Here is a 19,935-nt window from a genome sequence, read left to right as displayed (position 1 = left end):
GATAGATTACATGGATGATGGATGATAGATTACATGGATAAATGACAGATTACATGGATCATGGATGAGAGATTACATGGATAAATATATAGATTGATAGATTACATGAATGACAGATATAGATAGGTTACATGGATGATGGATGATAGATTACATGGATAGATAGATGATAAGATAGATAGATAGATAGATAGATAGATAGATAGATAGATAGATAGATAGATAGATAGATAGATAGATAGATGATAGATTACATGGGTGAATGGATGGATAGATAGATGATAGATTGATAGATTACATGAATGGATTGATAGGTCAATATAGATACATAGATGGATAGATAGATATGGAGGGAGAGAGAAAGGTTTAGATAAAGACACAGGACTGGATGTCTTTGGACCTATAAGATGGGAGTGGGGTAGGTGATGGTGAGCTCCTTGAGGGCAGGGACTGCTTTTGTCTTTGTATCCATAGGACTTAGTCCAGTGTCTGGCATGTAGCTGGTTGACTTACTGACAGCTTTCCCAAAGATGGTAGGAATTCAAGGCCCTGTGACCATGCAGATTGGCAATAGTTAAGGGTGGTGGCACATGCCCTCTTCTCTGCACACCACCCCCTTTTTGTGAGCTCATCCACTCCCACAGGTTCAAATATCATCTCTATGCAGATGAGGACCACATTCCTGTATCCTGCCCTGAGTTCCGTCCCACATCACCACCAACAACTGGGCGTTTGGAATTGGATTCCATGTTCTGTAGGGATCTTAGCCACCTTGTTCCTAACTTCCCTATTTCTGCAAAGAGGACCGCCGTCCTTCTAGTCACCTGGGTCGATAATCTCGGAGACCGGCCTCCACTATTCATGCTCCCAAAATTCTCTCTGTTGGGTCAGTTGCTGACACTTGTCGATTCTGCCTCTATGACATTTCTCAGATGGCCCAGAGCACAGAATGCTGCATTTGGAGTCAGGAAGACCAGTTCAAATTTGGCCTCAGAGATTCACTAGATGACTGACCCTGGGCAAGTCCCTTAATCCCCGCCTCATTTTCCTCATCTATCAAATGGGACTAACAATAGCACCAACCTCCCAGGGTTGCTGTAAGGATCAAATAAGATAATATCTGTAAAAAGTGTTTAGCGTGGTACCTGGCGTATAGTATATACTCTATATAAATTCTTATTCCCTTCTCTTCCCAGGGGCAGATCAATAGACTTGGAGTCAAGAAAACTGGAGTTCAAATCCTGCCTCAGACACTTTCTAGATCTTTGAACAAGTTGCAACCTCTGTTTGCCTCAGTTTCCTTATCTGTAAAATGGGATAAATAAATAAATACCTACCTCCCAGGGTTGTTGTGAGAACCAAGCGAGATAAATTTGTAAAGGGCTCTAAGTACAGTGTCTGGTACATAGCGGGTGTTTTTGTTTTTGTTCAGTTGTGTCCTATTCTTTGTGAAATTTGGGATTTTCTTGGCAAAGGTACTGGTATGGTTGGTCATTTCCTTCTCTGGCTCATTTTATACCAGTAGGTGCTTGATAATTGCTCATTTCCTCCCCCTTCTCTCAATTCCTGAAGTCACAATACTAGTTCAGGTACCTATGGCCTCTCACCAGGACTATTGTAACAGTCTCTCCCCCTCTCCTATGCTTCCTCCTCATCCATGTCAAATATATTTTCCTGAAGTGCCAGTCTGACCATGCCAACTCCCCCTTCCTTATCCAATGAGCGCCACTAGCTCCTTATAAACTCTAGGATCAAATATCAAATCCTCTCTTTGTTGTTCAAAGCCCTCCCTAACCCGGCCCCTTCCCACTTCCCCAGTTTTCTTACATCTTACTTCCTTGAGATTGGATGACACTCACCTCTGTTCCTCAAACTTTACACTATATCTCCTGATTGGAGATTTCTGCTGCTTGTCCTCCATGTCTAGAACTCTCTCCCTTCACATCTCTGCCCGTTGGCTTCCCTGTCTTCTTTGCATCTCAGCCAAGGCCCCAGTGCTGGGCACGTCTTTCTTGATCCCCCTTAATCCCCATGCCTTCCCTCTGTTGACCATTTCTAGTCTGGCCTTCGCTTTGTTCACGTGCTGTCTTTCCCGTAAGACTGTGAGCTCCTTGAGGTCAGGGACTTTGTATTCTTTGGCCCTTGGCACAGTGCCTGGCACATAGTATGCATTTTATAAATGCTTGTTAACGACTCAAGTACCATCTCCTATGATGTCTTTCCAACTCTCCCTGTTACTAGAGTCCCTCCCCAAAATCACTGGGCAAGTACTTTATGTAAATAAGCACACATTATTCATAATAAGAGCTAACATTTATACACCGCATTAAGGTTGGCAAAGAGTTTTACACATATTATCTCATTTATTTCTATCAGAATGTAAGCTTCCTGAGAATGGGGACTTTGCCGGGCAGGTAGAAGGTGCTTAACAGATGTTTTCTACTGAAGGAATGAAACAAAAGGAGTGAGAACTTGGTACAGTTGGACTCCATGGCCTCAGAGGCTTCTTCTAGCTCTAGACCTATGATCTTATTTATTTATTTATTTGTTTGTTGGTTTTTGGTGGCAATCTGGGTTAAGTAACTGGCCCAGGATCGAACAGCTAAAGTGTCTCAGGTCCTCCTGACTGCTGGGCTGGTCTCTATCGACCATGCCACTTAGCTGTACCTGTGTTGCGAACTTTCAATCAGCCAGTAGCTTTTCTTATCATCACTAGGGAAAGCAGGGGGACTTCCGCTTTCTCCTTTACAGTTCCTTTTTCTTGGTAGGCTGCTTTTGGTAATCATTTTACCTTGTGCATGAAGGGCAGAGAGGGAGACGAGGGTGCAATTGTGAAGTAGATACAGGGGGAAAAATTGGCAAAAGCATTTGGAAGAGAGACTATGTTCTCTGGCTCAGGCCCAGAACCAAGAACAATGGGGGGAAGATACAAAGAGGCACATTTAGTTTTGATGCCAGGAAGAGCTTCATAATAAGGAGAGCTGTCCCCAAGTGGCAGAGCTTTTTGGGGAGGAAGGATATAAGCAATTATTAAGTGCCCACTGTATGCCAAGCACTATACTACTTCATTTGATCCTTACAGCTGCCTTGTGAGGCAGACGCTGTTATGACTTCCATTTTGGAGATATTTTTTTTTAAATGGAGGCAGACCAAGATTGAGTGACTTGTCCAGGGGTCACACAACTAACTCAAGTCTTCCTGCTTCCAGGCCATTTCACCATCCCCTGTACCATCTTTTACAACCATGGTGAGGCATATAGGTTGGTCAGGGCACAAGAAAGAGAACATTTAGGTAGAAAAGTGGTGCAAATTATTCTGTCTTCATGTCAAAGAACCATTAGGCCTTTGAAGAATGTAATTATATACTCTACAGCAGCACTCTAGAAAGGTGATGTTATCAGAGGACCTTGGGGTTGAAAGAATTAGTTCTACTCCCACATTTTACAGATAACAAAACTGAGGGAAGCTTAGAGGTGTGTTGGATTCTAGTTGAACTATCCAGCCTTGGAGGTTCCTCCCATCTCCCTGATTCTATGATCCTGATGCCAATGTAATTTGTCCAAGGTCCCCCAAGTCAGGATATGAACCCAGCTCTTCTGACCTTGAACCAATACCCTTTCTACCCCATTTCCATTCAACAAGCATTCACTAAGCAGGGCCTACCCTGGGGCAAGGTATTGGGATATAAAGACTAAAAAAAGGAAGAGGTCCCTTGGGAGCTTAAATTCTGCATCATAACAAACCAAACCACTGGAACTGACTTCTTTTTAACAAACTAAGCTTCTTTGACTAACAGAAGCAGGCAGGATTTTAGATTTCTTCTCAGTTAGCCTGCAGTTCGGACAGTGAAGCTGTTGAGATGCCCCTGTGGTTTACTGGATCATCCCACTGCCCACTTCTCTCTGTTGCTAGCAGCTAGCCTGCAGGTGAAGAGTACATGGTGAGCAGTGCATACCTCTCCAGTGAGAACTTGAAACTTAACCTAATACTTCCCTCTTTGCCCAAACCTGTTCTTCCCTTTCCTTCAGTTCCCTGAAGGGCTTATATTGCCCATGTGATCACTTTACGGTATCAATTTCAGGAAAAGGAGTGATTTCAGGTGCCACTCTCCAGCACCATTCGCCCGGAAACTATGCCCTCTTTTTCATCAGTATGGAATTTCCAAGAGGCCTGCCCCACCCTAGTCATGCCGACGGAAAGGAAGGCAGGTAAGCTGCCTCTGGCTCAAGTCATCACCCACTACTGTCAAGGGTATAATTTAAAGGCAAATGTTTAATCTGTGCCTACAGCCAGAGATTTAATGGCACTTAGTGGGGAATGCATTCTAGGGCATGATTTCTTTTTCCTAGGGTCTGCAGAAAGGTTTTTCCCCAATGAGGAGCAAAGCAGAGAAAGCTATTTAAAGTGGGAAGAGTTTGTCAATAATCCATCTGCTAGGAGTAACTAAGTTCTGGAGTAACCTCCATCCCCAACATTTCCTGACCATGACTCTGCTACTTGTCCCTTCTGTAATCTTGGTCACATTTTTATCTATCAATCAGTCAATCCACAAATATTTAGTAGGCACCTAGAGTGGCTAGGCTCTGTGTTATAAGCATGGAAATTACGTTGGGGAGGGGTGGGGGGGTTGAGGGATAACAAGCACATTTCTAGGTGTGTCTAGCATAAATGTAAAGTAAATAAATATAAATAGTTAGATGGCAAGGCAGTTCGGTGGGAGAATGTTGGTTGCATGGTTTGTCCTTTGTTCTCAAAGAGGACCATGACATCAGGAAGATGACGCCATGACTTGCAAGTCAATTGTATTGAAGTGAGGGAGGGCTGTGCCAACATCAGCCTCACTTTCTCATCCAGATCCATCTGGATCGAGTGGCCAGACACAGATTAGAACAACTGGAGACTGCCCAGGAAGCTGTGGGAGACCTGGACATTTTTACGTTAAGGTCTTTCTGAGTTCTCACTTTGATTGAGGCAACATCCGTTTAGTGATTAGGGCTATTTAAGAAGTAAGCCAAGGGATGACCCCTTCACATTGAAAAAAAAAAAGTCATAGGGAAGTCAGAATTGAACCTTGGAGGAAGTCAGGGCTTTGATGAGGTAGGGGAGATGAAGACAGAGAGTATTCCAGTCATGGAAAATGGAATGACTGGGGAGAGAACAGAATGAAGTCCCCTCTGGCTGGACTGCAGAGGGCAGAGGGGGAAGTAATTTCCTGTGACTCTGCAAAGAAAGGTTGTGAAAGGCCTTAAAAGCTGAACAAAGGAGTTTATAGTTGACTCTAGAGCAATAGGAAGCAAATGGTTTGAGTAGGGACTGACATGGTTGGATCTGTGGTTAAGGAAAATCACTCTGGAATCTGTTGGAGGATGGAGGCACTGGAGGGGGGAGAGGCCTAATGAAATAACACATTTAAAGTACTCTGCAAACCTTAAAAGTTTTATAAACAAATGTTTTTTATAAATAAAGTTTTTATAAATTTTAAGTAATTTTCCTCTTGTGTTTGACTTTCTATGACCCCATTTGGGGTTTTCTTGGCAGAGATACTAGAGTAGTTTGCCATTTCCTTCATTTTACAGAGGAAGAGATTGAGGCAAACAAGGGTTAAGTTATTTACCTGAGGTCACACAACTAATAAATGTCTGAGGTCAGATTTGAACTCAGGAAGATGAGTCTTCCAGACTCCAGGCCCAGCCCTCTATCCACTATGGCACCACCTAGCTGCCCCAAAAAGTTTTATAAATAAATACCAGTTATTCATATTCATAATATTATTGTTGTTGTTGAAGCAGGAAAACCAATTAGGAGACTACTGAATAGTCCAAGTGAGAGAGATGGGGAACTGAACTGACTCTGAATGCTCCCCCAAAAGAGGAAAAAAATAGATAGTGAGAAAAAGGAGCAAGATAGTTAGAGAACCAGGAGAGTGAAAGCCCAGAGAGTAATGAGTATACAGGAGGATGGGGCGGTTAACAGTGTCAAAAGCAGCATATAGAGCAGAATGGGGACTGAGAAAAGGCCATCAGACTGAGCAGGTAAGAGGTAATTGGTAACTTTGGAGAGACTGGTTTCAGATAAGGTCCAAAGCCAGATTACTAAGAGATGAGAAGTGAAAAAAAAAATGGCAGTAAAGATTACAGATATTTTTTTCTTCAAAGATTTTGGCTAAAAAAGGGAGGAAAAATGTAGGATGATAGTTCTTGTGGATGGTAGGATCTAATGTCAGTTTTTTAAGGATTTGGAAAATTGGCACTTTTTTTTTATAGACAACAGGAAAAGAGTTAGGAGCCATGAAGAGATTAAAGATTAGAAATAGATAAGGATGGCCGTAAGAACAATCTGACAGGGAAAAAAAAGGAGAGATCCCATCTTCTAAGGCCAAATATAATAAATCAAATCTTTAAATGCTTAAAAATAGATACTCCTATGCAAAGTCTACTCTCATCTAGACTAACCATCACCAGCTCCTTTAACCAATCTTGATAAGGCAAGAGCTTAAGATGTGTCGCCTTCTGATAGCCCTGCTCTGGAGGTTTTCCAACCGATTAATGTCCTTCCTGGACCATACTGGCCAGACCACTTACTTAGTGTATTAACAAAGATTCTTTCTCAGTGATGGGTTGAACTAACTGGCCCCTGAGATCCTTCCCAACTTGAAATATTTGATTCCATAATGCTTGTATGTAAACACTGTACTCCAGGTGGGGTCTGACCAGAGTGGAGTGTAAAGGGACTATCACCTCCTTATTTCTGGACATTGTGCTGAAGTGCCTTGGGCATCAACATTTAGTTACTTGACTTCAGTCATCTTATGTATAAAATAAGGATAATAAAACCTCATTACCTGGTAGAGAAATTGTGAAGTTTAGTTAATTATTACTTGGAGAGTGATTTGGAAGTATATTATGATATCAGAAAAATAGACACAGACATAGAGCTCCTTTTTGCTGTTGGAGAAATGATTATTGTCAAGAATTTTCTTAGCTGCCTTCAAAATTCGATTAAGACTGGTGGACCCCTGGTACAAAGCCCCTCTCTCCCATTAGGAGGCCTCAGCTCTAGTGCTGAATGAATGAGGTTCACATGCTGAGGAAACTTGACCCCAAGGGAATAAGGCTCTTTTCATGTTATCTGGCTTATTAGACCCTCCTCACTCTGGGGAGCTGGGGGAAATCTCTTACAGTTTAGGCTTGATTTATGCTTATGGTTTCCCCAAAAGAAAGTAACAGGAGGTCTTCCAGAAAGGTATTCAAAATACAAAATGGATCAGGTTTGGACAACTATTTATTTCTTCCCCTGCCATCCCCTAGCTTAAACTTGCATTGACAAATACTTAAAACTCACCATAGAAACCCTTTTATGTTGTTTAGACGTTTTCAACTGTTCATGGCCCCTTTGGCGGGTTTTCTTGGCAAGGAAACTATAGTAGTTTACAATTTCCTTCTCCAGCTCATTTTACAGATGAGGAAATCAAGGCAGTGTTAAGTGACTTGCCCCGAGTTACAGAGTTAGTAAGTGTCTGAGGTCAAATTTGAATTCAGGTCTTCCTGACTCCAGGTCCATTACTCTCTCCACTACACTACCTAGTTGCCCTAGGTTGATATTTAAAACACTGAAACATGAAACACTGTAGTATTGCTAAAAAGGCATTTCATCTTCACCTCAGCTCTGCACTGTCTAAACAATTCGCTCAAGTTCTCCGTCTTCTAGCAAAGCCAGGGAATGGCTTGGGCTTATTCTCCTGATGAGAACAATAATTTCTTCTCTGAAAAGTTCTTTCAGAGATCACCTCCTGCTTTATAACTATCTCCTGGACTCAGAAACTCCTGACTTTTTCAGTTCACATGGGTGAAGCCACCATGGTTAGAAATGGCCCCATCAAGATCACTATTTGGTCACTCGCCAATGTTTAAGGAAAGAGATTCAAGGAGAAGATATCCCATGCTCATGCTGTCATTAGCAAGCACTTCTTTAGCTGCAAGGATGGAAAGAAATATCTTCTTTCACCCCCATTTGTACCTGAAAGGCTCAAAGAGTCCTGATGCGCTCAACAGAGGGGAAGAGAGCAGAGCAAGTAGAAACTCTTTCCTTTTAAAGTCTATTGAGAGGGTCATTCTCCTTGCTCAGTATCTATCCTTCTTTGAGGAAGCCTTGTACCATAACAAGGACCAAGGCATCACTAAGAGCTTTCTAGGTCATCCCAAAGAGGAAGCCCTTATGCACTGAACTGAAGCACATGTATCTCCAGTAGTGGCCCAACGTCCAGTAGATCAAGAGGTTTTTCCTATTACCCCCATTACATTCACTTCAAGTGCCATGTCCTATATGAGGTCTTTCCTGATCCCCTGAAGCTAATGCCTTCCCCTCCCCCCATAACTCCTGTCCTCCTGTCAAGTACATGCGCATAAAAAGATATATAAGATAAATTATCCCGGGGTGAGTTCCAAAGAGGAGTAAGACCAGTAAGTGTCACAAATAGAGTAAAATCCTATACTCCCAAAGAGATCAAGGAAAGAAAAGGACCCATACTTACAAAAATACTTAAAAAAGATCAGAAGGAAAGTCAGAAAAAAAGATCAGTCAAATAAACACCTAGTAACAATCATATCTAGTGTTTATATAGCACTTTAAGATTTACAAAGTGGTTTCCACACATTGAGGCAGGTAGGTGGTACTGTGGATAAAGCACTGGGCCTAGAGTCAGGAACATCTGTGTTCAATCTGGTTTCAAACACTCAGTAGCTTTATGACCCTGAGCAAGTCACTTTACCTCTGTTTATCTGATGACATTAGATAAAAATAAAAGATTCAACAAGGAAAGCTCTAACAAGATAATATTTCTAGCACACAATAAGTGCTATATAAATATTTATTCCTTCCCCATATTATCTCAATTGGTCTTCAAAATAACCCTATCGGGTAGGTATTATAATCGTCATTTGACTGAGGAACCATAATCAACACATTGGTACTAAACACAGTTCCAGAAGACATGGTATAACATGCTAACTCCTTCTAGATTGGAGATTATGGATTCAGAGGAAGTGTATGTATATGGGTGTGGAGATATAGACAGATAGATAGATAGAAAGATAGATAGATAGATAGATACAGACATACAGAGGTATGTATGCATATATGATATATTAAGTCCCTCAGCCTCCTGCCAAGAGATGAATGGTTTGGCGTCATTGTACTAACCAGACTTCTCAACCCTTCTACAGTTGTGTTTCTTTATACTGTTGTGATTGTATAAACTGGTTTCTCATTTCTACTCACTTTTTTTCTGAATAAGTTCATATAGGACTGCCCTTATTTCTCTGAAATCATCCATTTCATAATTTCCTATGGCATATAATAACATTCCATTATATTCACATACCACAATTTGTTTAGCTGTTCCACAATAGATGGGTACCTCTTTGGTTCCTGTTTCTTTGATACTATAAAAAGAGCTGCTATAAGGGGCGGCCAGGTAGTACAGTGAGTAAGAGCATTTGCTCCAGTGTCGGGATGACCTGGGATCGAATCCGGGCCCAGACACTTAGCACCCACCCAGAAACGCCTGGCTGTGTAACCTTGAGCAAGTTACTTAACCCCAATTGCTTAAAAAAAAAAAAGAGCTTCTATAAGTATTTTTGTATATGTATACATATATATATACATATATATGTGTATACATATACATATATATCACACATATATAGGACATGGTTAATGTGGTGATCTGTTTTGCTTAACTACATATTTGTCATGAATATTATTTTTCTTGCCTTCTCAATGGATGGGGAAGATGTGAGAAAAATAATTTGCAACCAAAAAAATTTAAATTGAATTAAAAAATAAATTCTTATGCTTGGATTAAAAAAAATCAATTTCACAAGCACAGAATTGGAGAGACACAGCTAGAAAGAAGTTTGAAAAACACCTGGGAATATTAGTGGACAGCGATAGGTCAGCTAAGGAGGCTAATTCAATCTTAAAGTGTATTAAAGCAGGCATCATTTCCAGCCCCGAGAAGGTGATATTCCCACTGTCCTCTGCTTTGGTCAAGACTTATCTAAAGTGTCCTCTTAGTTCTGAGTAGCACATTTAAGGAAGGAAACTAATAAGCTACCAAATGAAGGTAACCAGGATGATGAAAGGCCTTGACTTTGGATTTTACGAGGATTTGGTTGAAGACATTGAGGCTATTTAGCCTAGAGAAGAAAAATTATTCCTTTTGGCCAGAGCAGGGTAGAACTAGGAACGTTGGGTGCAGGCTGCAAAGAAGCAGATTTAGGCACGATGTATGGGGAAACAAAGAAAGGCAGCTTTCTAAAATGAGACCTATCCAGAAGGGGAAAGGGCTTCACCTCATCAGGGGTCCTGCTTAAATGGAAATTCCAAATCACTCATTTTAATTGATTGATAAGCCTTCATGTCCCCCTCAAAGTCACTCACAATTGGTATCTAACCTGCCATTTTGAAGGAGGAAAAAGAAATTGGTTCATTACAATTGAGGATTTACACCCCATTCCATAATGCCTCATTGGCCATCAGCCTTCTGTGCTGCCTTGTGGTTGTCTCTCTGATCTTTCCAGGACTCTGGGTCATTTCCTCTCTTAGAAGCTCCACTCCCCAACTTGGTAGCTGGCTCCACTCTACCTTCCCCAGAAGGCTGTCTCATTTCCCCTTCCACCCCCAACAACTTCCTGCTGGACTCAAATATTTTCATAATGAATTTCTGCTGACCTTGAATTTAAGCCACAGTCTATTTTTGGCCGCTTAAAACCCAGCAAGGAAAGCAAACCTTGCTTGTGCTACACGAAGTAGGATAATTTCTGTCCAATCCACACAGAATTTCAAGGGCAAACCCGTGTCCAAGATAAAAACATTTGTCTACTTCTCCAGAATACCTGACAGGCAGCCTCTTGGGCTTAGGAGAGGTAACTGATTTCATACCACTTCCTGTTCCTGAAATAACAAAGAACCATTTACAGGAGGGCAGCCGTGACTGGATCCATAGAGCGCTGGGGGTCAGCTGTCTCTTCTCCCTTATCACTCTCAAGGTCAGGGGCCTTGTTGTCCAAGTTCACCCACGGAGACACTGAGGACATTGTGGGTAGTCTATAAATATTTAATTGATCCATGTGTTCACCTATTTTTAAACCACTCGTGTTCTTAGAGTGGTGGGCAAAAAATGAGAGACTGAAACAGGAACAAATCTTTGTATTGTTTTCTGCTTAACTTTCAAAATGGGAATTAGAAAAGTCAGTCTAGCATGCTTTGAATTGAATCAGCAACCTTCAGGAGAGATCTTTCACTTAACTTCGAACCCTGCCCCTCACTGGTTTTAATATTGCCCAGAGGCCCTTTTTCCTTCTTCAATATTAATTTTTAAATTGTGAGAAAATGAAATATCCGAATGATTTTTTTTTTTGCTGTAGTTAGATAAATGAAAAAAATCCTGTGATCTCAGAACATTGTGGTTCCCCCCTCAGCTTTGGCCACATTCCAAAATACTGAAAAAAGTGGGGACAGGGAGAGGAAAGAGAAAGGAAGAATTTAAAAGAATTACAACAATAATAATAATAGTTTGAATTCACATACCACTTTAAAGATCTCAATGTGTTTTACATGCATAATCTCATTTAATTATTGAACATTGAACGCTACTAGGTACAGTTAAAGAGTTTAGCATAAGAATCCACACAAGAGAACTTAAGCGGATGAAAACTGGCTATTAACTGGCTTGTAATAGAAAGTCTGATGGCCAAGCAAGGGTTTTTATGTCATAGCTCCTTAAATCATCTGGTGAAGCCAATGGAATCATTTCTCAGACTAGTGTTTTAAAATAGCTGAATAAAAAGCAAAATTTCAATTAGAGATTAATGAAAAGAAAGAGATAATTTTCCCCTCATCCAAGTTCACAGATCCCCTGAAATCAATCCACAGACTCCTCAGAGGTCTGTGTACCCCAGGTTAATTTACTGCCAGAGGATTATTTTCTTTAGTGAAGTTTTATACCTTTTTTAACATTTGTTTAATGCTGCTTTTAAAAGATTTCTTTCTTGAGTATTTTGGTTTTTTCCCAGGTTACCCATAAAAGAATTTTAAACATTTTTTTTTATTTTGAGCTCTAAATTCTCTTCCTCCCTCCCTCTGCTAGCCTCTCCTTGAGATAGTAAACAATTTGATATAACTTATGCATGTGTAATCAGGTCAAACATATTTCCATATTAGTCATGTTGTAAAGAAAACAGAACAAAAAGAAAAAAAAAACCACCATAAAAATAAAGAAAGTGAAAAACAGTATACTTCATTCTGCATTCAGATCCCATCAGTTTTTCCCTGGAGGTAGAGAGCAATTTTTTTATCATGAATGAAGAAGTTATTTTCTTCAATATTTTTTGTGCCTCTTTTACCAAGCTGTTAATTTTCTTTTCATAATTTTCTTTCATTGCTCTCATTTCTTTTCCCAACATTTCCTCTACCACTCTTATTTGATTTAAAATTATTTTCTTTTGCTCTTTCTTTAGGTCTCCCAGAAATTCTTCTAAGGCTTTGAGTCTAATCTGCATTTTTTTCTTTGAGACTTTGCTTGTGGCTGTTTTCATATTGTTGTCTTCTGAGTTCATGTCTTGATCTTCCCCATCACCATGGTAGATTTTTATAGTCAGGTTCTTTTTTGTTATTGTTTGCTCTTTTTTCTAGTCATTTTTGCACTTCTTTTCTTTGGACTTTATGTTAAAATTGGGTTCTGCTCCCCCAGGGTTTTTCAAACTGCTGTTTTCAGAGCTATTTGGGGGCCAGAGGATATTGTAAGCTTTTGGCACTTCCAAGGAGATGCAACTTCCACTTTCCTGGTCTGAGGCCCTTTCCTCTCTCACAATCACAATTTCTGTCTTCCTGGGAACTTTGACCTGTGGGTGGGCATAGGAAATGAAGCTGCCCAACAACATCCAGTCCTGAGCTCAGTGCCAGCACAGGTGTCCCCTATAATCTTTCTCTGACCAGTTGCCTGATCCCCTTATCATCTCTGTTGCCACTGTATCCACAGTCCACAGCTCCAGACCAATGCCCACTGCAGTATGACAGACCTCTCCTTTTGACCTCCTACATTGTCTTGGACTGAAAAAATGTCTCGCTCTGAGCTTTTGTTGGTAATACTGTTCCAGAATTCTATTTGAGGCATTATTTTATTATTGTTTGGAGGGGGATGTTGGGAGAGCTTGGCTGTAGTGTTTCCTTTGCTTTGTCATCTTGGCTCCACCCCACCCCCATCCCCAGATACTGCTATAGAGATTGCCTAGCCATGTATCTATCTAGGACAGATACTGCAGATGGACAGTGAGCTAGGGACAAAATTGAATTGGGAGGATGGGAGCGGGCTGAGCGACTAAGTGCTTTTAATGTCTCCCACACTTTTGAAAACAAAGGGTCCTTTCCCTAAAATCCATTTATTTCTGCTGTCTAGGTGGAAGTCGCAGAACACCAGAATCTCAGGAGAATGAACGTTTCATGTCATCCAGAGGGCTGTAGGTAGGTGCAAGGTGGACGAAAGTGAGCTATATCACTTTAACCATAAAGAATTATGCAGAAGCAATGTGAGGGCCATCACTGGAAAGATGCAGGACCAGAAAAGGAAGTGGGCTGATCATTCACCAGAGTAAGGGATATCCAATAAACTCTTCAGCCAGCTTGTAGAGAGACCTAGAGCAGAAGTATCACACAAGGGGATCCCCAGGCCGCAATCCCCTGTGCCTCCTGAGTCAGATTTAAATGTAATTGGGAAATGTTACAAAATGAATAAAGACACAATATGACATAGATAATGTTAACTGTTGGTTTTCTAAGTCAATAGGTGACTAACAGTTCCATAACATAGACAAGTATGGATGGAGTGCAGTCTTTGAATTGTATTTACATCAATGAGCTAACAACAATAGCTAATATATTACACTCCAACATTTCCTGAGTTCTTTGCATATGTAATAATTATAATAATACATATGTTGTTTCTTTTGATACTCACAACAACCCAGGCAGGCAGTTGCTATTATTATCCCCATTTTTCAAATGAGGAAACTGACACAGGCAGAGGTTAAGTGACTTGCCCAGGATCACGTAGCTAGTAAGTCCTAACACCAGACCCAGGGCTCTCATTCAATATGGCTTCCCTTAACTGAGATCACAGCTTCACAGAAGTATCTCTTTTGCTCACGAATTATTTTTTTCCATCATTATTATTTAATAGACTTTCAGGGAAACTAATCCAGTGTGCATGTTGATTAATTTGGCACTACTGTAAATCAACCGATATTTAGTGAGTACAGGTCCAAGAATCCAAGGGAAGATGGGACACAGCCCCTCCCCTCCCACAGGTCCCAATCCAGTAGTGGAGGAAAGACAAGATAAGCCCTAATTTGATGATAAACTAAATAGCACAGATTTAAATAACAATTCCACTTAACAGGGAAGGAACCAGAGAAAGCCAAATGCCTAAGGAGTCATGTAAGAGAATAAATCCAGAGGAGGGAGAGATTGCTTCAGCTGGGGAGTGGGGGTGAGGAGTGACAGGGGGACTTTCAGGACAGGGTTTTCCTCTCTTTCAGAGCAATTAACTCAGAAGAAAGTTGCAGGGTATTTTGGTGGGGTTTTTTTTCCTGACTTCAAACCCAAATTTGTCTTTTAGTAACTTCCGCCCACTAGTCCTGATTTGGTCCTCTTAGCCTGAATAGAACAAGTCCAATCCCTCTTCTCCAATACCTGAAGACAATCACTACATCCCCTCTGAGACTTCTTTCCTCCAAGCTAAACATGCTCAGTTCCTCCAGTTATGCACCAAGCACCTTCACCATCCTGGTTGCCCCACTTGGGACACTGTCCAGCTTGTCAACATCCTCCTTAAAGCTCAATACCTAGAACTAAACTGAAGACTCCACGTGACATCTAACAAGGGCAGAGTTACAGGAACACTCTCACCTCCCTGTTCTTGGAAGTTTGACTCCTCCTAATGAAGCCCTAGATTTTATTAGCCTCTTGGATTGTCACATCACACAACTGCCTCTATTGAACTTGTAGTCCACTGAAACCCCCAGATCTTTTTCAGAACCACTACTGTCTAACCATCTTTCCCCCACATTGCTCCTGTGGAAGTGATTTTTATTTTTGTAGCCAAGTAGAAGTCATTGCATTAATTGAATTTCATCTCATTAGGTTTTGCTCAAGGCTCTAGCTTGTCAAGATTCTTTTGGATACTCACCCTGTCATCTAGGGTTTTAGGTATTTCTCCTAGCTTTGTGTTTTATCTGCAAATTTCATGAGCATGATATACATATATATATACACACACATACATTTATTTTTAATGATAATTTTATTTTGTATTTTAATAATATATTATGTTTTAATAATAATTACAACATATTTATATATACACATCTGTATACACACACACACACATATATATATATCTTTATCCACATCATTGATTAAAAATATTCAAAAGCATAGATCCTTGTGGTCCTCTACTAGAGACCTTCTACCAAGTTGACACCAAACCGTTAACAACTAACTACCCTGAGTATTTTCATCCAACTGGTCTTGAGTCCATCAGATTATATTACCATCAAATCCCCAAGAAAGTATGAAATACATTACTTCTGAAATTTAGGTAATGCTAGCTGGTGTTTATCCAGTGCTTTAAAGTTTGTAAATTGTTTTATAAATTTTATGAAGTGACTGGGTGGTGTGGTTGGAGTCAGGAAGAACTGAGTTCAAGTCTAGCCTCAGTTACTTACTAATGTGACCTTGGGCAAGTCATTTAACTTCTGTATGCCCCAGTTTCCTTATCTTCTTCCCAGGGTTGTGGTGAGGATCATTTGTAAAGTTCTTGGTGCATAGAAGGCATTTAATAAATTCTATTCCCTTCCCTTATTCCCCCTTTTCCTTATAACAATCCTGGGAGGTTGTTTTTGTTTGTCCTTGGGTCAAAAGAGGACCAATGACTTCAGGAAGGATGTCTTTGACTTGCAAGTCAATTGCATCTAAGTGAGGGGGGTCTGTGCAAAGTCACCAGCCTCACTCTTCTCCAGAGTCATCTGAGTCCAGTGGCAAGACATAGGTCAGGATGACAGTCAATGGCTCTGGAATGTAGTGGGAGACATTGGCCTTTTTTAAGCTATGGCATTTCCCAGGTCCGTTCGTCTGAGGCAGTGCCCATTCAGTAATTAATTAGGTAAGGTTTGAGGCAAAAGAAGGCATGATTTGCCTTCACAAAGAATTAGTCTGGAGGGGAAGACCCTCTGAGTTTCTGGGAGATAAGTGCTTGTCATGATCCCATTTTACAGATGAGAAAACAAAGCCAGACCTAAGTTAAGTGACTTGCTTAACATCACACAGCCAGTAAGTATCTGAGGACGGATCTGAACTCAAGTCTTCCTGACTCCAGCTCTGAGACACTATCCACTGCACCACTCACTGAGCTGCCTTTATAGGCAAACTATAGTGACATCATTCCCCTCATCAGGGAGTCTGCTATGACATTCTTGATGGAGCCATGCAGACTTTTGGTAATTATCACCATACCATCTTTAACCATCCTCTCTAAAATTTCCCCAGACACCCAAGGCAAGCTTAGTGGTCTATTATTTGCAGGCTGTTCTCCTCTCTTTTTGAAACATCAAGTTGACCTTTGCCCTTCTCCTCCCCTCTCCTTTCCCCCCCATCTGGCCTGAATCTGTGGTTCCCCAGGGCATCGAGGTGCCCTCTCCCCCATTTCCTCATCAGCTTGGCCACCCCTCCCTATTAATCTTTTTTGATTCAGCACTTCCTTTAAAGGTCATTCTCCTTTGCAGAGGAAAAAAAAAAAGGCTAGTCATTCTGCCTTCTCTCTCGTCCCTTGTCACGATCTCATGCATCCCAGCAAAAGTCCTATGCTTTCTTGGATCTTCCTTTCCCTTCTAGTGCAGCTTAAAAACCAAGCCAACAAACCCACGTTGCCTTCTCCAGCCTCAGCTCATTCGGAGCTTTAGCATTCCTGATAGTATTTTTATAGGATTGTCCAGGTTCTTGTAGCTGTTACCTGCACTTGACTCAATTTTCTATACATATCTTTTTGAAATAATAATAATAACAAGGATAGCTTTATATGATAATGATAATGCTTTAAGGTTTACTAAGCACGTTACAAATATTATTTCATTTGATCCTTCCAGTAACCGTGGTAGGTGGCACTGCTATTATCCTCATTTTAGAAATGAGAGAACTGAGTCAGAGAGTGAATAAGTGACTTTCCCAGGGTCACAGAGCTAATAAATGTCTGAAGCTAAATTTGAACAGGTTTCCTGCCTGGAGGTCTAGTGTTCATCCATTGTGCCCCCTAGCGGCCAGCATCCACATGGTTCTCTTCAGAAAAATCCCCATTTTTTTCTCCTTGGAATTATTTCCCTTTGCTTCTTCAGAATTTCATTGTTTAGAGTCTCCCATCCCTCCTGGGCTGACCATCCTTGAAGATGGGATCCTCTTTCTCATCTTCCTTGGAACCCTTTGAAATCTACTTTCCCCAAATTCAGGGGGCATGTCAAACTATACCCAGATTTCCTCTCCTCCCAAGGTGGAGTGGGTCACTGCCCCTCAAGGTTCCCATTGTTTCTATCCAAGCAATCAAACCTTCCAGATTACTCTCTTTTTTTTTTTTTCCCATTTTTCAAATGCTTTATGAACTTCTGATTTACATCATTCATTTCCACCAGATTTTGAGTTACAAATTTTCTCCCCATTTTTCCCCTACCCACCACCCCAAAATAGCAGTCCCACAGGATAGCCCCTTCTCCAATCTGCTCTCTCTCATTTTTTCTCCCACATCCCTTTCGACTTTTCCAGTAGGGCATGGTGGATCTCTATGCCCCAGTGCCTGCATATCTTATTTCCCAATTACATGTAAAATAGTATTAAAACTTTGAATTCCAGATTCATTCCCTTCCTCCCTTGTCACCCACCCTTACTGGGAAGATAAGCAGTTCAGTATAGGTTGTACATGTGTAGCTAATGCAAAATAATAACATAGTAGACATATTGTAAAAGACTGACTATTCCAGAGTACTTTCAAGAGGGCCAGTGAGATTAACCAGAATGCCCTTGGGACGATTTCATGTAGGAAGTGGTACTCAATTGTGCTTGCGAAAAAGACAGAGATTCCACAAGGCAGAAATAAGGAGGGGTCTTTGACAAGGAAGAATTCCATGTCTGGGGCAGTAGTGGGGAACATTGTATAAAAAGGTGAAAAAAAAAGCTATCTTTGACTTAAGAGTTCATATATATGGAACATAGATTCTTACTTTGGGGTCTATGAACTTTTATTAAAATATATGTATACATATTTTGCTTTTTTTGGAGGGCAATTGGGGTTAAGTGACTTGCCCAAAGTCACACGGCTAGTAAGTGTGTCAAGCGTCTGAGACCGGATTTGAACTCAGGTCTTTCTGATTCCAGGGCTGGTGCTCTATTCACTGCGCCACTTAGCCACCCCCTAAAAATATATTTTAATAACTGCATTCCAATGCAATTGGTTTCCTTTGTACCCATGTATATTGTTTTATGTTTTTAAAAACATTATTCTGAGAAGGGGCCCAGGTGCTTCACTAGATTACCAAAGGTGTCCATGACATACAAAAAGACCCTTGACCTCTGATGTCATCTAGTCCTAAACCCCTCACTTTACAGATGAGGAAACTGAGGCCTACTGAGGTCAAATGAGTTCCCAAAGTCACACAGCAAATAAACATCAGGATCTCTAGTCCCAGGTCTTCTAACTCTAGAGACAGGGCTTTCTACTCTGGAATTTTCCAGAGAGCTAGGATTTACTGTTTCTTTATGGAAAAGGGATTACTAAAAATGTTTGTAGTTGCTGTCTGTATTTGTGTTACTAGATTGTAAGCTCCTTGAGGACAGTGATTGTATCTCCTGTTTGATCTACATTCAGATGGGTGTCTGGGGCACTCCTGATGGGACTGGAGTTGGTGCAATCAGCGCTGTAATAATTAATAATTAAACACCAAGCAGAAGCATTTTGAAGATCTTGCCATCCAAGTGACTCTCTCATCAGCTAGGTCTTCATGCTGAAGCTTCTCCATCACTGTGGTGACCACCCAGCTTTATGTAGTACCTGATCTTGTGGAACAAGAGTCTCTCTTTGACGTCTTCAAGGCATCTTAGATGATTTTGATTTATTAGTAAGGGATCTTGTTGGAAGAGTCTTCAAGGTGGAATTTTGCTCCCTTGAAGCTTTTTCATCATCCACAAACAGTAAGCACAGTGGTATCTTTCGTTCTCTACATCTGGAACATTGCAAGGCAACCTGGAGCTTAGCCTGACCAGTTGCCCATGAAAGACCAAGTCTGTTGACAATAATGATGTGCAGATGGACCAATGATCGAGACTGTCCATTGCTATATTTCTGAGAAAGACAGCACAAATGGATGAGTAGGGTCCAGATTTCAACAGGAGGAAGAAAGTGGGCTAGACTGCCTTCAGGAAAGTACACATTGGCCCCAAAGTTCTCTGAGGAAGGAGTCAATTTTGTGACACCCATATTTTATAGATTTTATCACATGGTTTTTCAGTCATGAAGCATTTAATGCTAGCTTCGGGTCAGGAACTGCACTGAGTGCTGGTTATACACACATAAAATAAAATACATGGGTACGAAGGAAACCAATTGCATTGGAATACAGTTATTGAAAGGCAAAAAATTCTCCCCAGCTTTCAAGAAGTGTACAGACTAACCATGGAGACGACATGTGAATAACTCCCAGGGGCGTCCCTGTGAGCCCCTCGAGCCCCAGTTCCAGGGTGTTCTCCCCAATGACTGGGGCCCCATCAACCAGCTTTGCCTAATTGACCTAATTGATCTAAGGGGAGCTTGGCAGCCCAGAGCAGGCAGACTTCAGCTAC

General features: G+C 41.1%; 1 protein-coding gene and 1 long non-coding RNA gene across 2 annotated transcripts in view; both read left to right on the top strand.

Annotated features, from left to right (window-relative positions):
* Positions 1-19,935, top strand: part of PHC3 (polyhomeotic homolog 3) — a 352,648-nt gene that overhangs the window by 260,231 nt on the left and 72,482 nt on the right. The gene's annotated exons all lie outside the window — the stretch shown is intronic.
* On the top strand, positions 4,022-19,909 carry LOC138157883 (uncharacterized). The gene is made up of 3 exons (XR_011167491.1): positions 4,022-4,208; positions 13,457-13,521; positions 18,965-19,909. It is a non-coding gene; the product is annotated as an uncharacterized lncRNA (long non-coding RNA).

The sequence above is a fragment of the Petaurus breviceps genome, unplaced genomic scaffold, assembly GCF_028583685.1.
Source record: "Petaurus breviceps papuanus isolate PSGF00001 unplaced genomic scaffold, PetGlider_PUasm1.0 173, whole genome shotgun sequence".
In the NCBI taxonomy this organism is placed as follows: domain Eukaryota; kingdom Metazoa; phylum Chordata; class Mammalia; order Diprotodontia; family Petauridae; genus Petaurus; species Petaurus breviceps.
The sequence above is the reverse complement of the archived record's forward strand: the minus strand, read 5'-3'. Positions and strand labels throughout refer to the sequence as shown.